Raw genomic sequence first — 19,482 nt, 5'->3', positions numbered from 1 at the left:
ATATAATAAGCTGCTGCCATGAAAAGTGGCTCTAAGATCTTACTAGACCTTTTAACTACCTTTCCTGTAAAGAGCTTAGTACAGTAAATGTGAGTAAGCAAATATTAAAAATAGCTAAGCAGGGACACTCTTCTTCAATTGCTTTTAGCACTGACTCAAATGTGTATGACTCACCCCAAGCATCTTCTGCTGTATCTACTTTCCCAGCGCTGGCTGTAACACCTCTTACTTTACATACTGGACAACACCATTGCCGATCTCGGGACCTCCAGGACAGAGGGGTCATGCGTGGCAATACTCACCACTAAAATGTCATCAGAATTTTCTACACGTTCTTTCAACCTTCAATGATCAATTCTAAGTAAATGATTCACAGGCTTGCACTATAAAAAGGAGTGAAAGTCAACATTAAAAAGGACTAGAAATTAAGGAGCTGTCATGCTTAAATCACTCTCAAAAAGTTCGACAGGCAATTAGCAAGCATCTCGCTTCAAAAAATACCTTCTTACCCTCTCTCCCTCCTAGCTGCAGCCACACTGAGTTAGTGAGTCGCCCTCTAACAAGATCATCCTCCTAGAAATCCTCAAGTTGTGTAGACAGGCTTTCTGAACACAGTATCCCTGCCATTCTTCGTTCAAACCACCCAAAAAATCAGAGAAAAACCCTTCCAAAGCAAGTTGTAGTCTTATTTACTGGAGTTTACAGCAACTAGTGGTCACATATAGGGAACTTCCACATAGTTAAGATCGTAACTTTTATACTTCGACTGTACATCTACGATCAAATCATCAGAGGAGAATGGAAGAGCCATTACAAAACCTTCATAATAGATGTACAATTTAATCAAGACTAAACAAACTTATCAGATATCAATTACAATTGTTTAATACTACATATACACTATAGGTGGCAATATGTGATCCTGTATATTTTATATACATAAATAGTCCTCCAGAACTATTTATGTGCTTAAAAATCATATATACCAAAGTCTTTGCCAGATTTGCAGTAATATCCCCTGACCCAAACAACTTCATTTTGACACTCATGCCTTGAAAGAGATCATAAAGCAAATGACAAAGGGAAGGAGAGAGGCAGGCCAGTGGTAGCAAAGCAACATGGTATAGTTAATCAGCATATATATCTATCACAAGTTATGTCAAGTTTTCATTACATCTTCACTTCTCACTGACAAAATAACAACGGTATGTTTCTTATGGGGTTGAGTGGCTTTTTTGGACATCAAGGGAAAAGAAAATGCAGCATAACATGACTAGTTTCGGGGGATGTTTTCAGCATAACTTAGAAGAAAGAGAAGACAGATGAACGTTATGCCCAGACTGACCCATTTGCTTAACTATCAAACAGCATTTGCCTGCTTCCAAAACTAACAAAAACTAGCAGTAATAAAGTCCGAGCTCAAACTGTCAAGTCAGAAAAACAGGAACTGTGCTCTAGGCTTGGGGTTTCGTATTTCCCCTTTTGAACTTGATACCAGAACTAACAATATATTTTGCGTCTAAGAGACCATGAGACATAAAATCGTCTGAATTTAGGGGGGGAGGGTAAGCTTAAAATCAATTATTTGCCGCAAAGACTCGGTTCTAACTTCAGCTAAACAGAAAGAGTAGCTTCATGCACTGGGTACTCCTTTTCGTATTTCTATGAATGAGAAAACACAGAAGAGTGAATACAGTTGAAAAGGGCGGGCTACCAGAGAGGTCCTCCCGTGAAACCCCACCGCCAGGGAATTAGGAAAGACTGAGGAAAAAAAGAAGAGGAGGAGAGAGGCAAGTCTGAGGAACTTTAAGTCACACCTCGCCCCTGTTTATACACTGTGATGAAATTGGATGTTTTACAATCACAATTCCAAAGCCTGGATTTCAAAACTAAAAACTATGGAGAAAAGGAACTTTTAAAAACCAGCTAGGCATTTCATGCTTCGCTCCAGGTCTGCAGCCAGACAATTTGCAAATACCACAGTGCAGCTATTCTGGGCAATAAATATTTAACTGTAGTGGGCAATACTTCCTACAAATAATACTTAGGGGAAAAAAAAGCTTTGGGGAGCAAATCTGTCTGTTACAGCACATGCACTTCTGTAGAAAATAATGAAAGATAAAACCAGAAGGTGCACTGTGCCTACACTAACTGCCGAGTACACAGCCTGTTAGCTCAGCAGTCTAAGATGGCTACTTAAGCCTTAGCTCTAAATACTCTTAACCATAAAAGTACTTCCTTTTTTCTGTCCTTAAAAGCAACTTAGAAATTTAATTGCACATTAACATGAAGGAATCAACAACAGAACCTCTTTCAAATTTCATTATGTTGTTGGTTTATCCTAACATACAAATATCCCTGGTCTTAAACTGTTCAGCCTTTACAAAAACTATCGATACTGCATCTGGCATTCCTCTCACTTACAGAAGCCCCATGGATTTTAGGGAGACGAGAAGCTTCACTACAAACCACTGCCCTAAGTCACTGTAATTGCAGAAGGCTGCTATCCCATGAAAAACTGACTCAAACTGAAAATGCATTAACACATTAGAAGAATCAAAATGCTTCACCAGTTTCAGAATTTAGTTAAAGACCAGTCAAAAAACCTATTCATTTGTAACCTAACACACTGTTCTAAAATCTGGACAGTTTTCTTTCAAAGGGAAAGAGTACTTCAGTAAACATTCAACAAGTATTAGTTACATTAAGCAGATCTCTGTATTGAAAGGTTAACTAGAGACTTCAGAGAAAACTCGCAGAAATTAGTAATGAGTGATCTTTACAAACTTTTTTTTTTTTTTTTAGAAAAAATTATCTGTAATTCCTGTAGTAACTTGGATGTATCACTCCTCCAGCAGTTTTCTTAAGCGATCTGAGAATTATCATATGAACTTCACAGGGGGGAAATACCCCATTTTTAAACAACTAACCAAAATCTTTCCCTGTGTCTTACAACCCAGAAATCTGGCCGTAACCCAGCTGCATTTCTGCCTTGGTGTTTACTTTTATATTGCTAAGTAAAATCGATTCATTTTCTTAAACAGCTTAATGCACCTAAATTGTACTTAACCAGAAATTATAAAGCCAACATTTCTTTTTTATGTGACTTCTGTGCATGTGCAGTGGCTATCTTTAATCTGCAAGTTACTTACAGTTAAAAACAGTCTACTGCATTCCTCTATACCATTCTAGACACAGTCTTTCTATGTAAATGGAAAAAAAATTATTTCCCTCATTCTTGAGGGGAAATAAACTCAAAAAACCCCAACGCGCTGTCGGTCTATAGACACTCAAGAAGTCAGCAGTGCAGAACTTGACACTTCCATGTCTGTGCATCACGATGTCTAACAACACAATACACAACAACACACCCAGTGAATATCACCTTTGTATCTCCCTGAACACTGTGCTGGAGGCGCCTGGCACCATTCCTCTAGTGCCCCGAGGATTACAGAGATCACACTCAAACCCAGCCGATAATCCAACAGCAGTACTTCATCCTCGCAGGCTTCTGAGGCATAAAGGAGGGGGGAAGAGGGGATTTCAGCGCTCCCCACAATTTCCCCTTTCCACTCCAAAATATGTCTTATGCCACCACTCAGGATGGGAGATCATCTTTGGAGATCTATTTAATAGTTTCTGCTCTGGCAGGATCTTCACCCACATGGAACGAGGATGTTCACACCATGCCTGTTCCACTCCACACCGCTCCGCTCCTCTCAAACCACAGGCTCTTGAGCAGAAAAAGAGGTTCTTCATAATGCTTGTCAAAAGGGCTCATGCACAACTTTTTTTTTTTTAAATGCACGACACCTACAGTTATGAGAACCTCAAATTTCTCATTTTCTGTTTTCTTTCCAAGCCACCGGAAAGCTGACTCTCAGTATCCATTAGCTTCCAACAAGAACCCATAGCCTTTTTTTCCCCCCCCCTGCAGTGTTCAGTGTACAATTTATCCCTTCATCACTTTTGAAAATCTGAAAGTCTAGGGGAACAAGACATGCAGAAAACACTCTCATGAACAAATTCACCTGAATTTAAGCAAAAAGGCCACAAGCCTTTACCACAAAATCACCATGAGCAGAATTCAATCCTAACATCTGCAGAGAGAGAGATCTGCATGCCACTATTTCGTTACCATTCATAACAAGGAAGCCAAAGTACACCTAGAGATTCAAGAGATTCAGAAAAAATGCTCTATATTTTTTTTCTTTGATGATAATAGAAGACTTAACTTGTTTTAAACACATCAGAAATACTAGACCACTTTTTTTTTCCTCCTCAAGAAATTCTGAGAGCTAATGGATTATGACCAGAAGTCACTGAAATCAGTGCAAAAGACTTCATTTAGGCTGCTTTAAACTTGTTTTTTGCTAGTTATCATCACATACTTAACCTGGACTCCTGAAAAATACTTTTGACAAAAACTCTGAAAAAGCCACCCTGTCATTTTAGCTAGGAATGATGAAAGCTTAATTGAGAATTACAGAAGCCAAACCCACCATTTTTAAGCCTTGTAGATTCTTTTCTGTTTACTGTAACAAGAGAGCAAACAGATGTGGCAAGGGAAACAGAATAAGCATACCAGATATTTCAATAACAAGCCATTCCTTACTAGTTATTATCATTTACTTGTTTTTTTAGAGAACTGAAACACACACATTTAATCTGGCAATAAATCCAACTACAGAATTAAATTAAAAATGGACATATCGAGGTGTTAACTTTATTAAACCACAGCTTCCATGTCACAGAATGGCTGAGGTGGGAAGGGACCTCTTGAAATCACCTCCTCCAACACTTGAGATCACCTGCTCCAAGCCCTGCTCAGGCAGGGGCAGCTGGAGCCGGCTGCCCGGGATGTCCCCGCTTCGGTTGTTAACCTCGCCGCAGATAGAGACTCCGCAACACCTCTGGGCATCCTGGCCCAGTGTTTGACTTCCCCCATCACAGTACTAAAGTGTTACATGAAAGATGCTCCAGCCCCTTAATCATGAAAGAATTGTTTGATGTACAAATTTAAAGTGTTATTTGTTTTCTTAAGCATAAGATGACATTTTGCCTTATTAAAAAACAAATCAGGATCAAATTGTGATTTTTCTTTGCCTAAATTCCAGTGCCTTCAACTTAGAACAAGACCACAGCTATAAAATCGTAATATGAAAGAGCAAAGAATTACTGCAAAATTAGTTGGACTGAGCCCCTTCCTCCCCCCCCATTACTCATGCTCACACATGAAAAAATACACTAGTTAATTTTTTAAGGTCACAGCTTCTGGAAATGAACAAGATCAAATGCAAATCAAACCAGGAAGATATACCTCAGCTGTAAACTAAGAAAACTTGATGCGGCACTCAGCATGCAAAAATCAAGACAGAACTCTACAAGAGCATTTTTAAGTCATCAGTTTATTGCAGAACACTTAGTACTGAAGAACACCCATCACACTGGGCTTCTCCACATTATTTGACTTCTCAGGTCAAACTCCCAATAAGGTATCTGCTCCTCCTACCCTTTAAAAGCTCATCCCTAATTATGGATGAGACTGAGACGGATGAGGGAAAGGGAATTACCCCATTTTAGCACATTTTATAACGGGATGTTCATGGAGTAGACTGCTTGCTGCTCTACAGAACTATGCCACATTATCTACCCTTAAGAAGAGTTTGATTCTGAAGTCAGTCCTGAAAAATTAATCTCTATTAACACAGAGAGATAACAGATTAAGTTTCTTCTTAAGCCTTTGGTTGGGGCTCAGCAAATTTTATGTTAAGTGTTTGTAGGCTGTGCCCTCTCTATGAGTTCGCACCATGAGATGCCCCACTAAAACCAGTAGAATAGCTTTGTAGGACCGTGTGTATTTGTTTACAAGATTAGGATCATTATGTCTTGCCTGCTAATTAAACTATTCTCAACTTTCCCTGTCTCTTAAACTGAGTAACAATAGGTTTTGAAAAACAAACATCTTGAAATGGTCTGGGAAAGCTGCTGATCTCCACTGCTTTTAAAAACTTCTAAACTGTATATAAGAAAGAAGATTTTCTTTTAAAGCATAATTCAGTTATTAGGATATACCCCAAAACATTTCTCAAATTACTTTGGCTGTGAGCAGATGTACATGCTTTGTACAGGCAGCAAAGCCTGATGAAGATGTTACTATTTTACTGGTGGTTACCAATCTTTGCTGGCAAAAAAAGGAAGCGTACACGGTTCAGCTGCGGGGAGGAGGGCAGTACCTTCCAACAGAAGGTGTAAATACCTGGGGGATGGTGCATCTCAAGTGGTCACGTGCACATGTGCAAGCTGTCTTGACCTTGAATGCAGAACTAGGGCTGATTAAATTGCTTTAAAAACATGATCTGAAATGTGTGGTAAACCTTATTTCCAGCCAGAGCCATGCAAAAAAGTTGCAGTTCTAACAAAAGCCTTTGCCAGCTTTAGCAAAATTATCAGGAAGAGACAGCAGTTTGCATCTCAGCTGTATTTTAAAGGCTGAACTCGCCACAAAGCTTGGGACAAATCAAGTTGTTTATGCAATTATTCCGTTTCACTGATATGCACCGATTTGTCTGTGCGAAAGTGAACTTGCGTGGAAGTCTAAAGACAAATAGGAGTTAACAGCATATATGTACACAAACAAGCACAGCAGTTTACATTAACTGCTAATTAAACTTTATCCAGCAGTTAAGTAACAAAGATATAATGGATTGAAAAGTCGTAAGGAATTTGTTCATCAGAGAAAACATGAAACAATCTCAAGGCACACAATGAGGTTGTGCCAGCATAGCAGAGGTGAAGGTAATGCATAATCCAGATTTCTCTCCCTAAAGAGGCAGAGTCCTACCATAGATTTATAGGTTGGCAGGTCCTGCCCTTGTCATGTAAAATTAATTCTCCAAGTATACAGAGCAAGAGGGTGGTTCTATATAAATGCTTCTCTGCATGCTAAATGACGCACACAGCACGTCAATAGGTATATGCTGTGGTGCAAGTCAGCTCTAGGGAAAAATACTTTGTGTATGCTGGGCTATATGAAGAAGTTAAACTGCTTCCACTTAAAAGCATACTGGTGTTTCTTAGGCAAGATTTTCACAACACAGTGTCCAAGTTTGCACACCCCTGCAGAAAGCAAGGGAGGGAGCTGATGAGAAGTCTTCCGAGCTGGAACAGGTATCCATCAGAGCATGCTAGTTGCTCAACCGAAGAGGTGACATGCCACAACAGGAGTGCCTTAAGATAGTGCTGCTGTGATCTGCAACGTGAAATCATGGCCTCGCCGATACCCCAGCAGCACTGCTTACCTCCTCCCTCCGCACACACACCATAAGCTAAGAAAAATGTGGGCTCATTTTTCACTTAATTCGACAGTAAACTTCTAAAAACACAGCATGATTAAACATGAAGGTACCACACACATTTATTGCAAGGTAAACTTTCAGTCAATACCAACAAAGGGCGAATAGTTCATCTGTACACAGCCGAGCTAACATGACTGGCATCTTAGGTTTTCATTGTTGAAGGCTGTGCTGGCATATACTGAGCACTCAGGATTTAAAAGGTGCCTTTTTCTAAGCAAAGTGAGCCCTCTGTTTGCTGATGTATCTTGTTTATATAGATGTAACTTGGCCATGTTGTAAGTCACATGTACAGGAAGCTGAAAGGACTGTAAAACCCGCAGGACTTTTTTTTTTTTTAAACTTGGCAGAAGATAGCTGTTGTTCTTTTGTGAAAATGAAGCTCTTTAAGTCAGCTATCCCTGTATGTCCTTCCACTTACCACCTGTGGCTTTGGCAGTGAAATCAAATCCATGTTCTCCTGTATTAATCAATTCCACACTTATAAGAAAGGTGTTCATGGCCATGAATTACTACTAAAATAGTAGTATAAAACTGGTATAAAACAACACAAGCCAATTTCTTCCAGGTGATGCTGGTGGTAAGACAAAGGCTTCTGGGTGAGAACCCCGGTTGGCAATGCTCGTGCTAGCGACTTGCATCTACGTACAACACGTTCATCGGGCTATGGGGGCCTGTTCTGTATCATCAATAAACACAATCTCTACGTTCCCTTCATGAGGGCAATGATACAGCAGCATGAATGCAAGTAGAAGTTTTCTTGGCAATGAACAGTTACAACCCTTCAAAAAAACAGGGATTGGACAGGCTCCTTGTCTCTGACTATACCAGCACTTTCCAGAATCTGGATGAAGTCTTGACTATTCCCTGTCTTTAGGGGACAGAGTTACTAAGAGACTTCCTAAAAATCAATACGTAACAGTCAAATAAAATACACTTAAGCCATTCTCTGCCTAAACCAGGCACCGATGTTTCTAATAGAAAAACAGTTAGAAAAGTCACGAGGTGATAACACCATTTTAGAAGAACATGGTGTCCATTACGCCCTGTAGACCACTCAAATGGGCTTTACCATTAGAAACAGTGGAAGGCAGCAAGTGCCAAGTTTTGGAATTGCAGCTGTTACTTCAATAATGAAGTCAAATGCACCTTTCTCTTCCTTCAGCTTAAGTCTTAAGAAAAAGAAAGAGGGTAGAAGATTCAAATAAGGAAAAAAAATACAGTTTAATACAAATGCAACACAAACCAATAGCAGGAAGAGGCAAAAAGGCAAATAGTGAATTTGTAATCTTTTGTTTTCACAGGAGAGAATAACTCCTGTAGAACAGAGTGCTCCAGCACACATAAAGCTGTAAAGGGTGACAACAGAGGCCGATACACACATCAGGCTCACTGATTTAACTGTGTGGTTCCTTTTGAACTTTTAAACTTTCTAAATAGATGGGCTCTGACAATGTCAAAATGATTAGCGTCTGTTTTGCCATACTTTGAGGAAAAGTGAAATACAGAAGTGTTCAGGAAGTGAAAGGTTATTTCTTGTGCATCTTCAGTAAACACGAAAGACACCGAGTGTACAAGAAAACCATACAAAGTGAACAGCAAATGCCAGCTTACAGTTGTTCTTGATCAAAAACCTCTGAACTCAGGGTGGCCACATTTTCTTTCCATGCAGGAGGCCACCAGCTTGAGTTAAGATGTGAGCGCTTGACATCATAGGGACAAAAAAAAACACCAAACCCATGCAAAATAGCAGATTAAAATATAGAAGACTGAGCCTAACGTAACACTTAAGCTAGATGGTGCCTTTTATACTACTTTTTTTTTTTCCCTTAAACATCTAATGCCCTACGAACTAATACAGCTTTATAAAAAAAAAGAAAAAAAAAAAACAGCAACAAACAAAAAACCTGCTTTGAATTTGTTACTATATTCTGGTAAAATCCAGAGGAGTGCAGAGACAGGTATTTATGGATGGTGAGCAACAGGAAGTTATTTAGATTGTACATGTGCCAAGGCTTTTAAGGTTTGTTTTGTTTAATGTATCTCTTTGTGCTGCTAGTGTCTCAAAATGAGTATAAAAGTTAGTTCTGCCAAATTAATTTCCTGAAAAACTGAGTCCACATACAAACAAGTTTCTTGCAAGGGTTCCATCTCCTCCCTCACTCCCCTGTCGAAGTCACAGATCTAGCATGGTCTGCTTCATTTTCCTTATCGAAAAAAGTAGAAGGCTTAGATCTGTCCTCCCTCCTGACATGAAAGGTGTAAGGATTTTTTCCAGAACTGCTGTCTCCAGCACAACCGTGGGCACGGTAGCTCTCACAGCAGGTCTAGGTACAACCTCCTAGGTTAAACAGGAATTTTTTCCTGTTCAAAACAGCATAAGTCTATATCACCTCAATCTCAACTTCCAGCCAGTAAAATTAAGTAGTTTAAAAGATGTGAAGTGGAAGACCAACAAAGTTATTTTGACAGAATATGCCCCAGACTGAAGGGTAATTATTAAGGGTACCACTAATAAAATTAAATATTTTAATACCCTGCTAAATTCCAACTGGGCCACCTGATGGGCAATCCAGACCTGCTCAGTCTTCAAATAGCTGAAAATGACAGGGAACAAAACACTCAAAGAACAGTTTAAACAGCACCTGATGTCTAAAGCGGCTAAAAACTTGCACTGTGTTCACGTCTAGGCGCCTCGACAGCCAGGGCCCCCCTCAGATCCACTCTGAAAACAAGGGAGATTCCTCAGACGGTGGTATGCAATGTGCAAATTTTTCTTGAGGAGTTTTCTCCTGGAAGTATGAATAGCAGTTGTCACTTAGATTTGGTGTTCAAAGAGAATTAAGCCTTTGGGGACTGGGGAGAGAATGCAGCACTTCCAGGAGAGAGTGGGGGAGAAACGTGTTGAAGGAATAAACAGGTTGTTTAGCCAAAGACAGGCACTGGCCAGCGACACAGCTGAGATTAAAACAACCCAAGGCTTCTAAACCCACTGAACGCTGCATTATATGGTTATCCACCCGCAGACTGACTCCTTATCTTTGTGAACCTTCCTGTTCCCTCCTCCAGTACACACACAGGCAACCAAAGTCTTGACTCATGGTAAATCCTCCATGTTTCAAAAGTCAGAGAATATAGCATTAAATACGGAATTTATTCAATTTATTAGCAGACCCTCCTTTATGTAGCAGACCAGCTTCAAAGGAGTAGAAATCCAAAACACTTCATAGAGCAAAGCTGCCAGATACGTGTATTCATGATGGATGAGTTTCTTGAAGCCCATCACCTTGTAAAAGCTTGTTCTTTACTAGCAAGCCCTTGCTGCTACTTTGGGAGCTCCATAGCTACAGCAGAACAGGGACTTGGTATTTCTGGAAGACGGTTTGTTTACTATCAGAACTGCTGACAAAGCAGAATCAATAGCAACACTGAGCCACTTACTCTAATACAAAAAATTTCGCATTCTTTGGTAGCTATAACTGCACTTGTTCAGAATCTTAACTCTGCAGGTAGGTTTCTCCTCAAACAAAAACTCCATTTTAATTTTTCCCAGGCTTTCACCACTACCTTGCTAGTTCAGGATGATGTATACATCCTCCGCTTTCCCATCGACTTCCAGTTCTTTTCCTTTATTTCCTATCTTACCTTTCACATCCTGCAGGGGAAAAAAAAAGTCTCACAGAACAATTTTATGGGCCAGCTGTTTTAAAGTGTAATCATAATCACACAACATGCAGAGAACCATGTTCATGTCATTGTTATCAAACAACTCGTACAGCGTCAGAAGATGGTAAAAGGTAATGACATGCAATGTAAGTGGTACAGACTATACTTTTCCAAGTAGAAGCTGCTCTTCCAGTTTGCTGTAGCTCAGTTTTTCTGAGTTTCACTTATGCGACTTATGTTACATTTATATAACCAGTTCAGGGAAAAAACGAGAATTACGCTAGCCAGCAAAACTGTCTGTAGTTTTATAAGCCCTTCAGCATGAAGAAAAATGTCAGGACCTGTTCCTTAAAAATCCACCTGTTTTCAACGGGCCAGGACATTAAAACCACTAAATCACACTTCCTCACTTCCCCCCTCCAATTTCAATCAACAGAAATTGCAACCAATTTGCCCAAGAGAACTATCATCAACTTCTTTTTCCAGTAACCTAGTACCTTTTAGCGTTGTTTCAGGTTTTTGGCAGGATCAGGTAAATGGGGAAGACAAATATTGGACGGGTTACCCAAAGCGCTGCTAAAGACATCAGGTGAGTGAGCAGAATAGTCCCCCCTAATCTGTCACTTCATGTACTGTATAGGAACTATAGCAATAGATGGAAGTAATAATTTAGCTGCCAAACACCCAAAATGCTGTTCTTTTGAGACTCCACTTTCCTTCTTGATGAGGTTCAAGCATATCTGTCTCACCCTACTAGCAAAGTTGAGCAGTATCAGTCCATGAAAAAGCTTTCCTTGCAAAAGGCGGGCTCTGAGTATTAACTGACTGAACCACGTGTTTGAACTGTAAAAGCCATTTTCTATCAATTGGCAAGTGTTTGCCATTACCAATACCTGAAATCTAATTGCATTTTAAGTGCTTTAGAGATCTAGAGCAACTCTAAGTGTGTTTACAGGAATAATGCCCAATCTTTAAGAAATTGCAAACTGTTGGACAGGCTACAAAAGAACAACTTGAAAATTGCCAGTTTATCGTCCAGAAGAAAACATTTTGTCATTTTAAATTGCTGCTGGACATGAGACGAGTCAGGAACCAAGACCCAACTCAGTCTTCTCTCCATAAGCTGCTTCTCAGCATGCTTTCTGGTTCATAGGTTCTCATAACAATCCTTTTCCCATCTAAATACAAACCAGTCTTAAGGGTTTGGTTTTATGCGTAAAAGCTTTAACCTCTCAAAACAATTCAAACACCTTCTTCTTTATGTAAACACAGAGCAGCTCTTTCTTGTGCAATTCATGCCCAACAAAGCATACAGATTCAAGGGTTCTCCATTTGGCTTTGTGCTGTATTTTGAATCTCTCTTCCTCATACCAGGTCGGGCAGCAGCAAGGTGCCAAGAAACCCAAGGCCAGTTCTGTAGGTGAAAAAGGTGTTTCGCCTCCAAATCGAGGGAGGATGGGGAAGCACCTGGTAGGAAAGAGGTGAAATCTTCCTGCCCACAACAGCAGGCATCACTGTCAGGATGCTGCCTACGAAAACGGAAAGATTTTTTCCCCTCTACACAAAAAAGGGAAGCTGGTTTCTGTGAATTCAGCCTTTTATTTGCAAGACTCTGAACTACTACAGAAGTGTCCATCTAAACTTACTGAATTAGTATCACTTATTCTTCCAATCAAGAACCATGGCTTACTTCCAACCCCCCAAGAGGTAAGGTAAAAGAATTAAAAGTTTAAATTGCGGAGTCTGTTTGAATAAGAAAAAAATGAGTTTAAAAGCTATGCTGATTTTACCCACTGAGTCTGTCCAGTGACTATTCACGTACACTTCAGCTTTTTGCTTTGCAATTGATACAGGTTTGGTTTCCAAAACTTTTGTATTAGATGTACTGTCCAGATCTTGCTTCCCATTTGTTTTTTAAATAAATTCATTGAACAGACAAGTCAATTTGGACATACAGAAACAGCATATTCCTGAACAGTTTGAGATTTACAGAATCTACCTCTCAAAAAAGGCCACTTTGAAATGAATTCTGAAAGATTTTTGCAGTGCAGAAACTTCCAGGAGTTCACAAACTTAAGTTGTTCTAGTTCTGTGTTTATATTCTTGTGCAAATGTAAACCCACTCACCCTAGCTTTTTACAAGTTTTTCACCTAACCTTTCCCAAAGGTCAAATGTTTGCAGTTTTGCTCTGGTCAAGCATAGTATATTCTCTGTTCCACTGGGCTTCGGGGCAAACGGCTTGCAGATACTTAGACAAGCAAGATATTTAAGCAGAACTGAATCACTAAAAATGTATTGACAAAAACACTTGTAAAACCTGCCTGCGACCACTAACTTTAAACACCGCAAGCGACAGCAAGAGCTTGATGCGATCTATTGTTTGCTCAGACATGAGCAGCATGTCCTTAACTGACTCTCTATTTCAAAGCACCTGTCTTGGTGTCACCTAGCACAAACCCAGATCAAGGTGCAACTTCCTGTGTGTTTTAAAAACAAGTGCCAGGAGGAAATGCCTCCTGCTCCCCATATATGGTCAAAACTGAACTTAATGCTGAGCTTCAGTATTAAGAGCTTCACTAAGCCGTGAATAAGATGGTACCGACGTACACACATTCTGCTCAAGAATAAAATTGCAGAGAACCTTCTATGAGCAAGAGTTAAATCGGGCTTATTGGAGTTAAGTTTAAACACCAATGCAACTTTGAATTATTTCCATCTCCCCCAAGAAAACAACCACCAAAAAACCCCCACAAAACCTTTCTCGCACTGCACTTATCCGCCCTCCAGGTCTCTACGCCTTAAAATGCACCCCCCGCCATCCCTAATCTGCCGGAGCAGCCGCCCTGTTAGCCACACGTCTCCTCAGCACCACCCCATCCTCCTTCTAAACACAGAATCGATGTCTGTTCAAACAGAGCCGGGTCCAGCCTCTCCTGCCACACCGAGCGACTGCCATGTTGTCTTTCTGCCATCAACCTACACGGTTAGCAGCAGGCTTGACATGCTTCAGACTTTTGTTTCCTGGTGCCCCTCACGTGTGAGTTTTCTGTATCTATTTTGAAAATCCTAACTCAACAGGATTATCCAAACAACATAGCAATTGTTTTCACACACACACACACACACACAAAGCAGAATTACACTTTTAGATGTCTGGAGAAGGTGGAAAGTAGGCACAGCTTGCCAACTGCCAGGTTACCAGCTCCACATCCCTGCTTGTCCTTTCGGGTGACAGATATCCAACCAACAGGTGACCTGCCTGCACGATGGTGGTCACCACATCTAGGGGAAGGAGCACCTACAGAGGGGGCTTGAAAGATGTCCAGAAAGTGTCTCTATTCCTAACAGAGGAACAGACGTCAGACTGACAGCTGGACCCAATCAATTTTCCCAAGCCCTTAATTTGCACAGAAGTGCAAGGCAGCAGTATCTCCACAGCAGCTCCATTTGCAAAGAAGACCGAGGACTCCTGTAAGCTCACGGCGGGTCCGAGCTCGCTCATGAGCACCTGGGCATTTTTTAATTTCACCCATTTCCAGCAGCAGGCAGAACCGAAGTTATTTCATTCTGGTCCTTCCTATCACCCAAACCCGGCCTCCCCCGCCGCGGTCGCCGCTCGCTGTAACGTGGCTCTGAAAACCCCTTCCCAGTCCGGCACTGCCCGCACGGGCTCGTCCCCCGTACCCGCGCCGGCCCCTCTCCGCTGAGGGGAACCCAGCGGCACCGCACACCCGAGCCCAAGCGCCGGCCCCGGGCCCGGCCGCCGCGCTGAACCCGGGAAGAGGCCGGCGCGGCCGCCGGGGGAAGCCCCGCACCGCCCCCACGCCCGGCGCCATCGGCCATCTCGGGAGCCTCCCTCAGGGGACGCGCCCGCCGCCCGCACCACCCTCCCCGGCTCCCCTCGGCCCAGGGCCCGGCCAGGGGGGCGCGGGAGCCCCCTCCGGCCCCACTCACCGCTTCCGTCGCGCCTCGCCGGGCGGCGGGGCGGGCGTGAGGCGAGCGCGGGCGGCGGGGCCGCTCAGCCGCAGCACTGCGGGAGCGAGGGGCGGGGCGGAGCGGCCCGACACGGCCCGGCCCGGCCCGGTGCGTGCGAGACCGAAGCCCGTGGGCGCTCGGCAGCAGCAGGGCGGCGGCGGCGATCCCAGCACGGCGGCGGCGGCAGCGCCCGCCTGCGGAGCATGCGCCGCGCCGCGCCGCGCCGGGCCGGGCCCACCCGGGGGTGGTGCCTCGCTACGGCCGCCTCCCACCGCCCGCGCTGAGGCGGCTGAGGGGGCGATGGCGGCGTTGGCCTCCGAACGCTGCCGCCGCGAGGGCGTCGCTGAGGAGATTTGCCGGCCCACGGGGAGGCCGCGCCCGGTTGGGCGGCAGGAGGCTGTTCAGGCCCTCAGAGGCCGCCGAGCCCCGGCGGGGACGGCCCTGCTTCGGCCTCAGCCCGGAGCCCGGTCAGGGAGAAAGGGGGAGGGGGGTGGGGGTTGAAATGGATCTGTCTCCTGGCTGGTGTGAGGTGAGGTAACGACTTCAGCGGGTGTGGTGGGAGGCCGGCCCAGTGCCCGGGTCAGCACCCGGGGGTTTAACAGTAGGTGCTTAAAAACGCCCGTCAGCCAACAGGTATTCTGGCACCGCTCGGACGGGGCTGAAGTTGCGGGGTTGTCTTTGCCACCCCAGTGCCGAAGCCATAGCTGTCGTCTCCGCAGATGTCCGGTGTCTGCCGTGGTGCGGGCTGAGCTGCTGGTGTGTTCGGATCACCTTTAAAAAACCTACAACCCTATCTCTAGCCTCACGCAGAGGTGAATGAGCTGGTGTAAACAACTTGGCGCTTACACCAAAAGGAGGAGGCACGCACAATTCTGTCTGCACAGAAAAGAAACCGGTTTCTTCACACTGCGGTTTCAAACTCTTCTCAAAGTCACAGGAAACAGCACAAGTGGAAGTAGTATCAGTAAGAAAATTATTCCGTTCAATAAAATGATTCCCCACTTGCCACACACGCCCACGTATTTGGCATTTTCTTCTGAAAGAAGAGCCAATCTGCTGCTGCCTTTTGGGGGAATTGTCCTAATAGCCGAATTGGTCATTAAAAAAAAAAGCTCCCTGGTAAACATGCCGCCGTTCAACATAGTAGTAGTTTCATGTAATTCAGACTAATCAGAGCACGCTGGTAACATCTTTTTGTCAAGGTCTTCTCATGCATGGCAGCACATGGGTGTGCAAGTGCCTTTGCCGTTACAAAGCGTTTACACGCCAACACAGTGAATCGGTCCCAGCTCATCTGCCTTGTGCCTCAGCAGTCCTGAGTTTTGAACCTTTTCTCCAGGAAAACAACCCCAAAGCTTTTCATCTCTGGCACGGGAGCTGGGAGACGGGGGCTGATTGCGTGTGAGTGCACGTGTGTGCATGTCCGGCTGGTTGTAGTTTACAAACTAAAGATAGATAATCATTGATTATTTTTTCCCCTCTCCCAAGAGGAAACAAGCCAGCCCTTCCCCACCTGTTTCCACAGCTGTCAAGGAACCTGCAGAGCGTAATTTGGATGCTTTCGCTCCCTGTTAACCTTTTTCCTTGGCCACATGGCATCGTTGGGTCTGGATTAACCATGCGCTGTGGGTTTCCATTACCCGTTTCCATCACTCTGGTAATCTTAACTCAGGTTAGAAGAGAGCCCGAGGCTGGAAGGAGAGAGGTCAAACCCTGCAGACGCGCGTGGCTGTGCCACGGCTCTCAGGCCCGACCTTTTCTTGCTCTCTTGTTCCCTGTCTCCCATGATCTGCCTGCAGGGGCTGTGCTTCCATTGATTAGCTTTCATTCTTGTTAGCCCTTTCCATGGCTTTGCCTTTATAATGATAAAATCAGTTTTTCTCGGTGGGTTTTCATGCCCAATAACATACCAGGTCTTTATTATTTATGCTTTACAGGCAGGGCTCGTTTCCCAGCACAGCAACTGCTGCTGCAAATGTCCTTAAATCCTGAAGCTCAGAGCTGCAAATCAAAGCAAAGCTGAGGCGGCTGTGACGGTAGGATTGCATAAGGGGCTTAGCCTGGGGCTGCTCGTGGCTGCAGCAGCTCAGAGGAGAGCAGCTTTACCTCTGCCTCTGTCTAAATCGGTGCCCAGAGCCCAAGACCATGTCCAGGAATGACCCAGGCTCCCAAAGGCCACAACCTTCAGCAAGAATTAAATTCTCACGTGCTCACACGCCTCACTTTAAAAACTGGGGCTGAGCTCCTATGGCACTTGCAGTCTCACAGAAATAGCGTGTTCAGTCTCTTAGTCCTGCCTGAAATGTGAGCTTTTTGCTTTTTCTCCTTAATTTCAGGACACTGGTGTCTGCTGATTTCCACTAGTTGTTCTGTGACATATAACTGGGATGAAATCAATGTGCTGCTAAAAATTACTCCAAGAAGCATGTTAATAACAGGGAAGGATTTCCAACCCACACCCAAAATGGTGTGCTTTTACCACAGCATACCATCCTATGGGAAGGATGTAATTTTGTATTGAAACCTTCAAAGTAGTTTTTTCTAAGGAATTAATCGCATGTATTTGTAGCTGAATATGTTTTCTTGCTTATAAAGAGAATAGGCTTGCAAAGTGCTGCAGGAAAGGCCTGTGATGCAAAATAATTTTTTCTTTCCCCTGTAAGTGCTTTACTGGCGTGCAGTGACAGGTCAGAAGAATTATTTTGTGTCTCACATACTTCTTTATTTTGCAACTTCCAGGATGCACTGATATCCTCCACAAAAAAAAAGGCAAAATACAGATGACCAGACTTGACTGTCTTGATACTTGTGAATTAAAAATCAAACAAAATTCAAACAAATTCTCTCTTGTAGCCTTCTTTAAAGAAGGGGTAGGGATGGATGCACAAATTTTCCCTTACTTGCCTGCTCTGCAGTTTGGTTTTCAAGCTTCCAGAAGCCAAACTTCACCTTTGCCTCTGAAATGGTGATGTTTTTAAACAGTATAAATGTTTAGTAAGCTTTTTTTTCATGGCATTTCAAGGTACAGTGAAGGGCCCTGCATACATTTAAGTGCTTTAAATCACCGATGCCATCAGCCACCAATTGACTGGACCTTTATATAAATGTGATTTAACACTAAGTGGTTTCGGTTTGTCATTGATTTGTTCCTGGCAGTACTTCTGGAGCCTGGTTCTTCTCATACGTACTAGCGAAAACCAGGAGGAGGGAATGAAGTCAGAGGCGCTGTGTAATGTGTAAAATGGGCCGCTGACTTTCAACATCAGCAATTCCTTAAACTGTAATAGTATTAGAAAGTACTCTGAGAATAATTTTGTGTGCTCTTGCATGCCTCTGCAAAGTGTCAGGTTATATTCAGTGCTGCTCAAATTAGAATTTATTTTTTAATTTTTTTTTTCCCAAAAGAAAAACGTTCTTCCATTTTTACCTCCAGGAAAAAAAGTAGGAGTTACAAAGGAGAGAAAGTCAAGCATTTTTTCCTCGAGATCAACAAAACTGATCTTTTCACTTAGAGTTATTTTTTCTAACACAGAGAGCAGAAGCTGTTCTCAGCTGGACCTGCGCTGGGTTTGGTTCACCCTGCGGCTGGAGCTTGGGGAGCAGCCAGGATGCAGGGCCAGGAGGAGCAGGAGGAGCAGGCTCCCGGGCAGCGCAGACTTGGGTCAGGCGAAGGGGGTCCCACAGCAACAACTTAGGTGCTCCAAACCATCCATTGGGTGCCCGTCAGTTGGGTGTTGGGGTTGAATTCACCCTGCACCCTCCTCCCTGTCCTGTCTCCCCGTCACCGTGCAGTATCTTAGAGACTGCGAGGCCCCCGGATGCTGCAGTGATGGGGTGGGACTTGCCACGGGAGCTGTATAAACAGATATGCAAGTGCACAAGTTCTTTCATCTGATCTGTTGCTGAATTTATCGTCGACTTCCTGTGCTCACATAACATGCGTGAAACTGTGTTTGTGACACTGTTTTCAGAGTGCTTGTCTCTGCCTGGAAAAGCAAGTTATTTTGAGACATCAGGAGTGTGTGAATTGCTTCTTCATAATTAACTACTTCTAACTATGGTGTTCAACTCTTTTTTTTTAAGCTGAGTGGGGCTTCTAATGATCTCAGTTTGGGGAAGGAGAGGTACTTTATGCCGGTAGTCCAAATTTACCTTGCAAAAAAAGGATTAAATTTTGTCCATCCAAAGTAGTGCTTGTTCTGGGGGTGCCATGGCAGCCGCTGCTGAGAGCCAAGCTGCGGGGGGATTTCCTGCGCAGGGCTGAAGCGAGCTGGCAGAGCGGTGTGTAGGAGGTGTAACAGGTAGCTCCATTTCCCAAATTCCCTGGCTGGAGTTCGCTCGCTTTGCTCCAAGCTCAGGAGCATTGAGATGCTGCCGCTGTGCCTCAGTCCTGCATCAGGCGTGTTCATGTTGCTGCTTGCCTTCATCGTCTGTTTTTTCCCATTGCCTGCTTTCTGGTTCTTCATTGTCCTCTTAACAAACCGA

General features: G+C 43.6%; 1 protein-coding gene across 6 annotated transcripts in view; it reads right to left on the bottom strand.

Moving 5' to 3' along the window:
- The window catches only part of JAK1 (Janus kinase 1), a 63,834-nt gene extending 48,639 nt beyond the window's left edge, over positions 1-15,195 (bottom strand). For all 6 annotated transcript variants that reach the window (XR_012674431.1, XM_075155592.1, XM_075155589.1 and 3 more), the window contains exon 1: positions 14,977-15,195. The gene's annotated coding sequence lies outside the window, so the exon portion shown is untranslated. The remainder of the gene's footprint in view (positions 1-14,976) is intronic.
- Between the last annotated feature and the right edge of the window lie 4,287 nt (positions 15,196-19,482).

Source organism: Calonectris borealis, chromosome 8, assembly GCF_964195595.1.
Source record: "Calonectris borealis chromosome 8, bCalBor7.hap1.2, whole genome shotgun sequence".
NCBI lineage: Eukaryota > Metazoa > Chordata > Aves > Procellariiformes > Procellariidae > Calonectris > Calonectris borealis.
This window is presented reverse-complemented; position numbering and strand designations above follow the sequence as displayed.